The sequence below is a fragment of the Ornithorhynchus anatinus genome, chromosome 12 (genome assembly GCF_004115215.2).
Source record: "Ornithorhynchus anatinus isolate Pmale09 chromosome 12, mOrnAna1.pri.v4, whole genome shotgun sequence".
In the NCBI taxonomy this organism is placed as follows: domain Eukaryota; kingdom Metazoa; phylum Chordata; class Mammalia; order Monotremata; family Ornithorhynchidae; genus Ornithorhynchus; species Ornithorhynchus anatinus.
The window spans coordinates 31,976,868-31,987,543 of NC_041739.1; positions in this window are offsets into that span (position 1 = coordinate 31,976,868).

Consider the following 10,676-nt stretch of genomic DNA (forward strand, 5'->3'; position numbering starts at 1 on the left):
CTAACTGTCAAATGGGATTTGGGGACAAGATTCCTCCATGTTGCTCATGTAGACCAGATCTGAGTGTGTCTGAGAGAGAAAAGAGACTCTTTAGGAAACTTTCTGAGGTTAGTTAATTTTCTTTTCTTAGGTATTTCCTCTCTTTTTACGGCTGAGGACTAACAGATAATTCACTACCCTGAAGGACAGATTTACAGGAACTTTCCCTTGAAGGTTCCAACATACCAAGTAAGCAAAACACAAAAGGCTGTTTAGGATATAGGCATATAATTAAAATTGTGATCATTTTGGAGGATTCAGAGACTTGATCTTTCATCCATTCAACTGAGCCAAGTATAATGTTTTCAGTGGTTGGAATCTGAGCTAAAAACTCTCAATCTAAGACCTCTTCATTTTTCTAACCTGTATTTCCATTTTTCTTTATGAGACTATATCCTCCCTGAAAGGATAATATTTCATCCTATATTCATAGTGTAAATACTAATTCCTATGGCAATAGGAGAATTTGCCCTTGAGAACTTACCTTTGTAAAATTAATTCATTCATTCAATAGTATTTATTGAGCCTTTACTATATGCAGAGCACTGTACTAAGTGCTTGGAATGTTCAATTTGGCAACAGATAGAGACAATCCCTGCCCAATAACAGGCTGACAGTCTAAAATGGGTATTCAAATTTAGAAGAAGATTTGCATATAAAAAATTAAACTGTAAGTCTTGATTCGGGAAATCCCATTCTACATGGATGCCTCGTGTCACACAGATTTTGATTTCGGCAACTTTTTGATTCCATCTCTATCTCAAAAGCCTCACTGTGATCGCACATTGGGATTGAAGAGTCATAGAAATGTATTTCATGCATTTTTCCCTGATAATGAAGTAGCATTAAATATCATTTTTCACTAGAAATGTAATATTTTGTAGGAGAACGACAATGGTATTATTTCAGCTGAACAAATAGATGATTTGTTGCCAGGCCCAACTTTAACCCCTGAAAAGTTTAAAAATGGTTTCGGGCTCTCATGAGGTGAACCATTCACCTTTTAAATGCCACAGTTTCCACTGCTGAAATATATGGAGAATTTAGTCTCCAATTTATCTGTTGGTTTCAGTGGAAGTGGGCATGCAGGACAGGGAAGGGAAAGGCAAGGGAGAGAATATGTACCACAGAAATCATAGAGCCTGCTCTTAATCACTCATTGTTATTTACTGAGTGCTTACTATGTGTAGAACACTGTACTAAGCATTTGGGAAAGTACAATACAACAGAATTAGCAGTCACATTCCCTGCCCCAAACGACCTTACTAATTCAGTCTACTGTCTACATTGTACTTCTTTTAGTTTTAAAAAATGATAGAAAAGCTAATAGTAATGATTAATTTGTGATGTGTTAATAACTAATGAGCCAGGTAAATCTGACCCTTTCTGAAGCACGTTCCTTTGTCACAAATAATGGCAAGAAACTAAATTATCGGGAGGTTTGGAATTTGGTGAAGGGGACAGGTACATAAAGACAAAACAGCATAAAAAGGCAAGGACAAAGACAAGCACAGTAAGAGCTCCTGAATATTTCTGTTGGAGCTGCTGCCCTCTCTAAACTATTTCTGGAACTTGGTGGATTTTTAGGAGAAATGAATTTGTGTATACAGGTTCCAGGATATTGTCAACTAAGTACCATAAACTCCTATCTTAAAGTGAGGCAAGGTAAGTTTAATCGATTTTATTTGTATGTGGTTAATTATTGCTTTATGTGGTCTGTCTTTAATTTTGGAGTTGCTAAGATACCTATAAAGTATTTATAAATTAAAAGACTCAAAATAAATACCAACAGTTCCGATAACTGTAAATTTTGGCACAATAGCATACTGAACTGAAATTAGAATTTGAAAAGATGATTTTTTTACTCATACATTTTTTAGTAAAAATATTTTGCCCAATTCATAGCCAAAGTATTTTATTTTTATCATATAGCAGAGGTTTCTATAAAAGTCGGAAGATCCTGAGGCAAATTTCCTTTAGGAATATTGTCCTGTTTCAGGAGTATGTGTAGTTACGTTAACAAATCATTCTACCCCTTCTCTGAATTGAATTTACGGAGAGAATGGATATCTGCAGGGGCTCCAAAACACTGGTTGGGTAATGAGTTGAACCGTGGAAAGACATGAAAAGGATGACAGATGCTCTCCCCGGCACGATACCCCCTTAGATTCAATGAAGAAAACCCTCAAATCATGGAGCCTGGCTCAGGTGGGAAGCAAGAGAAGAAGGTCAAGGGATACAGTGCTTAGAAGTCAAAGTAGGAACTTCAAGAAGGTTGTAACACAAAGAGTTAGGAACACAATCAGTGCTGGGCAAATGGAGTAGCAGGGGGTAATCTTTCTACATTGTGAACTCTTGAGGGCAGGCATAATTTCAATTAATTCTATCATATTCCCTCCAAGTGCTTAGTTCAGTGCTTTGAACACAGGTGCTCAATTCTACTGATGATGAAGAAGGAACCAGCAGTGAGATATCTGTCCTTTGTGTGCCCAGTGTAGCAGGGACTAAATCCTGCGTTGGCCTTTTCAGACACACACATACACCTACACAGACACACAAACGTGCATGAACTTCACTGGGACGGGCGTCTTCTTCAAATACAAAGGACAACTATATTTCCATCTTAGAAGGTGCAGTCCCACAGACTGATAGAATAGCACCACTGGTAATGACATCTTCAAATCGTGAAGGATAGCAATGTATATCAAATGTCTGTGCAATACAGAAACTGATTAATAAAACATATCTGATACGTCCTCCATTTTTTTCTCCACGGTTTATATTAATCTCACTGGAGAGATGGATGTCAGAGGAAGGAGGGGGTACAAGGAAACTAACTTTTTAATAATGAGAACAAGTCTCTCTGTATACAGAATTTATATCATTCAAGGGAACAATTTTTGGAGCCTTAATAAATGTATATGGATTTTAGGTTTATTTTACATTGGCAATTCCTAAGTATTGCATTATTACTTAGACAATAATAAGTCTTATTGCATTTGAAAATAAACCAGAGGCAATCTTTTGATGGGTATTCTCAAAATCCAATAAACATGCAATGAATAAATAAATATACCAAATTTAGGACAAAAAGCTTGACAACCTAAGCAGTATGATCTTACACCTCCAAACCACACTTGCTTATATTCTCATGAAGTAGTTCTCAATGAAGTTCACTAGTTTAGAAATTAACTAAATTATCTGTTGCTGCTATGGTGGATTTCATTCCTGGATTTGTTCTGACTCCCTAAAAATGAATTCCTGCCCCCAATACAATGGGTTTCAGTTCCATACAAGGGATTCGATAACAAACACCGGTTATCAGTGTCTTATTTATCAACTTTTGGTGCTCTTTCATACATTGCTAATATGCAGCAAAGCTTTGCTTTAATTATGTATCACTTTGGCTCTGTGCCTGTATTCTTTTCATTTCATTTCTCATTGGTATTCTCCGGCTGCTTTTGTTGGTGTTTGAGTTGAGTTGATTTTAGATCCTTATTTCTAGATTCTCTTTCCCTTTGGGAGCTTACTTTTTATATATTGCAAATTGTCTTTAATATTAGACTGGTAGTTTATCTCTTTATATAAGAAAAAAATAGGAGCAACAGAAGAGTAGAAAAAAAGATTGTCATTAATTCAGTTTAATCTGCATAACTGTATTAATTTGGTATCATATTGCCTTGGGAACATTCTGTAGCTAAATGAGAGATCTGGTTTATAGCACCAAGATGGTTAAATGAGAATAGGATTGCTTTGTGAACAATTTCCAAAACATAAAAACTGAAATGTAAGAAAGCGATAACTGTGGTATTTGTTAAGATCTACCAAGCACTTGTACTGAACAAAAGATCACTTCTACTGAACACTTGGCTGGATACTATAAAATCAGGTCAGACCCAGTCCCTGGCCCCCAAGGGGTTCACACTCTGCATAAAGGGAGGCCAAATATTGAGATCTCATTTTACAGGTGAGGAAACTGAAAAGTTAAATGACTTGGCCAAGGTCACACAACAAGTAAGTGGCAGTGCTGGAAAATAAGTGTTGCAGAAATTGGAGTCTTCTCTAAAAAAATAAGTGCATCTGATATTATTCTACGTACATGAGGAAAACATATTTTGGACTGCATGATGATGATGGTGGACTCAGAGCTGTCAAGCAGGATTTGAGAAAGAGATCTCAAGTCACAGGTGAGTTTAATCATCAGTCCAACGTGCATTCGACAGCTAAAAATATCAAGTGACTGCAGATATCAGGACGGGGACAAAAAACAAAAGGGGGAATTTTATCTCAGATCTTCCAAAAGGTAGCATCTATGTTCTTAAAGAACATCTTATAGTATAGTACGTTCATTCGGACTTAAACCTCTTGTATATGCAAAACTGCTTCACCTAACAAGACTGCATTGCATCCTCACAGAAGCATGCTGTGGGAAGACTACTCCTTAATTCTACAATAGCCTACAATCTATCAAAAGTGCACAGTGAAAATATGCATTATGGGAATACTACAGAATATATGAGGATAAGGCTGAATTTGAACCATGCAAGCTCATACATGAAATGCTAGATGCACTTTTGGTCACTGGAAACTTTATCCAACCTTGGCTTCCCTGAGTCTGTCCTCTACTGATCCTCCTTTTATCTATCTGGCTGTTCATTCTCAGTCTCCTTCGCAGGCTCCTCCTCTGCTTCCCACCCCTTAACTGTGGGAGGGCATCCCAGGCCAGAGGTAGGACGTGGGTCAGGGGTTGATAGCGGTACAGGGAAGAACGAGGCAAAGTGAGAAAGTTAGTATCAGAGGAGCGGAGTGTTGGGGCTGGGATGTAGAAGGAGAGAAGGGAGGTGAGGCAGGAGGGGGCGAGGTGATGGAGAGCTTCGAAGCCAGTGGTGAGGAGTTTTTGCTTGATACGGAGGTTGATAGAAAAATATGGAGATTTTTGAGGAGGGGGGTGACATGCTCAGAGCATTTCTGTAGAAAGATAATCCAGGCAGCAGAGTGAAGTATAGACTGAAGTGAGGAGAGATCAAAAAGGTTGGGAGATCAGAAAGGATGCTGATGGAGTAATCCGATCGGGATATGATGAGTGATTGTACTAACTCTTAAGCGCTGGGAAAGGTATAGGTCAATTAAGGCAGACACAGTCCCTGCCCTACATGGGGCTCACAGTCTAAGTAGAAGGGAGAACAGGTATTGAATCCCTACTTTATAGTTGAGGACACTGAGGCACAGAGAAGTCAAGTGACTTGTTCAAGGTCCCACAGCAATCAATTGGTAGACTGACTGACTCCCAGGCCTCTGCTCTTTTCACTAAACCACACTATTTCCCATATCCTTGCCTGCTGGCCTAAAATTTCTCACACGAGAAAAGTGGGTTTTAAGAATTCACCCTAATACCACCAAGGCTCCAAGTTAGAAAGCTTATATTTCAATAGACTGTTAGACTTTCTCGCTAAATGATAAAGTTATTGAGACTAGAGTACAGTTTTGAGACAAAATTTCTGATAATGGGAAAAAAAATCCTTGGCACCCTCATGCAAAATTCTTATGTGGATGAAATCATTAGTATTATCATCTTAAATGTCAAGTTGTTTATCTTTTGGAAGATTCATCTCACTTTTTGCTTCTATTTCTTAAATTAACATGTATTCAGCCCACATTAAAAATTATTTTCATCTTCATCTTTCAATCAAAAATAATTTAAACTGTCATGGGGTTTTTCTATTTAGTGAGTGTAAGGAAGGCGATTCTAAAATTGTCTGAGAAACACACTGAGTATTCTCTGCCAAGCCAAAATCTTCGGTTTACTCACCACTTAATATAGTATCTTGGTTTGAGTTGGTGCGTGAAGATAGCTCCTGATTGGATAGGGCTGTGTCAGCACGAAGTTCACAAATCTAGCCCCGTCTGAGCAAGCAGTTCCCCCGTGGGGTAAAAAGAAGTAAGGCCAAGGGAAAAGCGTGCAGAACTGGAAATCGGGACGTGGGTTCTAATCCTGCCTCTACCACCTGCTTGCTGAGCGAACTGGGGCAGTTGGTTAACATCTCTATGCCTCAGTTTCCTCACCTGTTAAACATGAAATATCTGTTTTCCCCGACCCTCCTGAGACTATGAACCCCATGGGAGAGAGGGAATGCATGTTGACTGATTATCTTATATTTACACCAGGATTTAGTACAGTTATTATAAATACAGTTATTATTTAAATGGTAGACAGTGAAGAAGATTCACCCAGATAGCTTAGGGTTGTGTAAATGCTGAGCTTTTTAAAGTTGCCCTGGATGATTTTGGAGAACTTTCTAGGCATTTGCCAAAAGGCGGAAGAGATGCTGTTGCATTTTGTTTTTAAAGCAAGTGTTAATAATGGGCTTCACTGGAGAAGGGAGAACAAAGCATGGGGAAGCTAAATAATTCTATTTACTCACCAGCAAGATCGTTTTTATTGCAGCCTAATACATTTTTTTTTAACTCAGATTGCTAAAATCCTAACTGAATTCCAATTCAGAAATCAATGAATCATAAGCCGGGCAGCGAGAAAACTGAGATTTTTTGGCTTTTGAGATAGACTGCTCTTGGATATCAAAGATCAGATCAATTCTGATGCATTCTGTCTTCTATCTTTGGGAAGATACCAACTGCCTGCAAATGGCCTCGTTTACCACACCCCCAGGTGGCCACAAGTCTAGCCCCTTCTCAGCGTGGAGGGTTGGGGGGTGGGAAGGAAAGGCAGAGTTTGGGGGCAGTGGAAGGTCTTTAGGAAGAGAGCATATTTAGAACCATCTGAATGGATATTCTCAGTCTGAGGGAGTCAATGTCTCCTTTTCTGCTTTTCAGAAGCATTAATGGGGAGAGGTTCTGGACCAGAGCTCTGAAAACATTTCTGGGGAGAAAAAAGGAGAAAAAAAAGGAAATTGGGAATGAGTGAATGTAGGCAAGGAAGATTTGAGCCAGAAGAGCAAAAGTCTATTAAGAAAATAATAGGTGTTTGGATACCCGATGCCAGCGGAGAAAAGCATGCTTTCAAAATGGGACTTCTCTTCCAGTCACATGGACATGATTGGCCAAATTGCCAATTATTTCCGGTCCCCGTGAACCCCCTACCCTGGTTCTGTGACACTTCCCACCCTGCCCCCAGTCTTCTCTGTGTTTCTTTCTGTTTTTGCTTTTATAAGGTATTCCAGACACATTACCTGGATTTACCCTTAATGCCCCTGTTCTTCATCTGATAAAATTTCATCAAATTGACACCATCCTGTGTATTACACAGCTGAGACTCTAGTCAGTGCTTTAGGCAAGGATGTAGGGCTGAGGCGAGACCAGGGAGACCAGACGAGTCCAGTGTCTTAGGTCAGGCCCTAGAATCAATAATAATAATAATAATTGTAAGATTTACATGCTTATTATGTGCCAGGCACAGAGGTCATGGGTTCGAATCCCCGCTCGGCCACTTGTCAGCTGTGTGACTTTGGGCAAGTCACTTAACTTCTCGGTGCCTCAGTTACCTCATTTGTAAAATGGGGATAAAGATTGTGAGCCCCACGTGGGACAACCTGATTCCCCTGTGTCTACCCCAGCGCTTAGAACAGTGCTCGGCACATAGCAAGCGCTTAACAAATACCAACATTATTATTATTATTACTAAGTGCTGGGTTGGAGACCGTAAGCCCGATGTGGGCAGGGATTGTCTCTTTATTGCGGAATTGTACTTTCTAAGTGCTTAGTACAGTGCTCTGCACACAGTAAGCACTCAATAAATATGATTGAATGAATGAAGATAAGCAATTTGGGTTGGAGAGAGTTCCTGTCCCATGTGGGGCTCACAGTCTTAATACCCATTTTACAAATGAGATAACTGAGGCACAGAGAAGTAACTTACCTTCCCTCTAGACTGTGAGCTCATTGTGGGCAGGAATGTGTCTGTTGTTATGGTGTACAATCCCAACCCCTTAATACAGTGCTTTGAACTTGGGCAAGTCACTTAATTACTCTGGACCTCATGTCTTCATCTGTAAAATGAGAATTTGATCCCTGTCCTCCCACCCAAATTGAGCGCTTCATGCCTAATTAGGTTGTAATTGCTTAGTAAGTGTAGCAAATACTACTATTATTATGAGACAGTTTCCTGAGCCCTTTGGTCCAGATGGACACCTGTCCGTTGACCACCTCAGGCCTCGGTGGCCGGCAACCCACACCCTCCCTCTACATTTTCCTGCAAATGCACTGTCCAGCATTCAGGGGCCTCGCAGATTCTGGTCCCTCCAGGCCTGCATGCAACTCCACAGCAAACTTCTCCCCGCTTGCAACCCCCCCACCCCTCTTTCTTTGGGCCCCCCGCCCCGACACATGGAACAAAGCCTCCGCCATGTTATCCCAAACAGACGATATTCATTCAATTGTATGGATTGAGTCCCTTACTGTGTGCAGAGCCGAGTACTATACAGCAATAACTAAATACATCCCCTGCTCACCGTGTTCAGGGCCCTGCCTCATTAATTACTGGTGCTATGCTCAGGCAATCTTGGGCCATTAGGCGGCCATATGCATCCCGCCACCCACTGGTCTCTCCACCCCCCTGTCTCCGAGCTCAGAGTCTATGAAGACACAATTCAATGTACCCTGAATGACGGGCGTGGTATCAGTCGATCAGTGATATTTAATGAGGAGAACCCTGTACTAATGCCAAGTTGAAAGGCCTGCTGTCTGCTTCCTATCCTGGAACTAATCCTGCCTTAGTGCCATCTCCTACATGTGAAGCAAGGTGGCTTAGTGGAAAGAGCACGGGCTTGGGAGTCGGAAGTCATGGGTTCTGATCCCGACTCCGCCACTTGTCAGCTGTGTGACGACTTGGGGCAAGTCGCTTAACGTCTCTGTGCCTCGGTTACCTCATCTGTAAAATGGGGGTTAAGACTGTGAGCCCCACGTGGAAATTTACTGTTTGTTGTCAATCCTGCCACTCACCAATATTTTAATAGGAGAAATAATTGAAAAGAATGCAAGTTATACCCACCACAAACTCAGGAATGAACCCAGAACTGGAAAGCTAAAAGACCAGTCCCTGTCTCCTTTGATTAGCCTGATCCACAAGTAGTGACTAGGAGAAGAAAGAGATTCCTTACAGCGCTACACTTCTGTGAGCTGATGCTTCTACGAGCTGGAGGAAGAGACGAGCCTTTTGTATTAGGACAGAGAAGAACAGTCTATCTGCATTTTCAGTCTCTGCATCCCGAGAAATGACGTTTCTCCTTCTCTCTGTAATTAAGGTCACATCTCCTCCAATAGAACTTCCCCTGGCTCCCTCTGCCTTCTACGTTGTCTAGGCACTTGTATCTGTGACCTTTGGACATTTAATATTTGCCCCACCCTCAATCCCACAGCATTTATGTACATATCTTTAAATTATGCATTATCAATTAATATCCATCTCCTCCTCTAGATCGTAATTTTGTTGCAGGCAGATACTACGTCTGCCAACTCTGTACTTTCCCAAGCATTTAGTGCTGTGCTCTGCGCACTGTAAGTGCATAGGAAATACCATTGATGATGATGCCAGTGATGATAATTCGTTTGCTAACTTTGACCTGGTCCTATCATTTGGTGGTTTGAAATCACTTAGGTCTCACTGAGCGAGTCCACCATGAGGCCGGGGGCTCCAGGGCTGAAAGCTCCTGCAGAGAAAGTGATTCTAGTATGTGGCTTCACAGCATCACCACCTCCCATTCTCCCACCCTTATCAGGCATGTTCCTCCAGGGGCACGGAGTACAGGAAGGGAGTTGGTGGTTTGGGGTTACAGCACATTGCCAAATGCACACGGAGACATCGCCTGTGATAGCCAGCTAAAGGTAAAACCTAGGCTAGAATCCAAGAGTCCTGATTCCCAGAGGAGCCTGCCTCGTCACCTGATCAACAACAGCCAGAGCCACTAGGGAAGGAAGGTTCAGTGAGGTTTTATTCATTCATTCACTCATTCGTTGAGCTCTATGTGCAGAGCACTGTACTAAGTGCTTGGGAGAGTACAAACTAACAATAACCAAACACATTCCCTGTCCACAACAAAATTACACAACGACCTTATTAACTGGCCAATTGGCCATCATAGGGTGAGGTCTTTTTGTAAGTCTCAGTCACAGTACTAGAGTTGGCTTCTTCAATTCTTTCTGTCTCTCTTAATTTGTAAATATGTATAAGTACCCATCCCTCATGTATTCATATTTAAATGGAAAAAATAAATGAAGCCTAAAGATAAAAACTAATTTCAATCGAAGCTTCTTTCTTGCTTTATTCTGAGTGATGGCCAAAGCATCTATTTCTTGTTGGGGTTTTTTTTCTATTTCCAATGTACCAATCTATTATCTACATAACTGATCTTGGACAAGGTATGCAATGAGCTTTTTCTTCCAATGATTACAGACAGAATTATAACTTAAGAAATACTGTTATCCTCACTTTTTAAAAACAGGAAAGTGAAATTGTATGCTAGAATGGTTTCTTCATGAATTTTCACAATGAGCAGATGGTTTTTCATTATCGGTTATTAAAAAATACTAGGCCTGTGACGGTGTATTTTGTATGGGTGCTTACTCATCTGTGAGTAATTTTCAGGGTGCTTGTCCAGAACATATTCTAAATCTTTCTCCACATC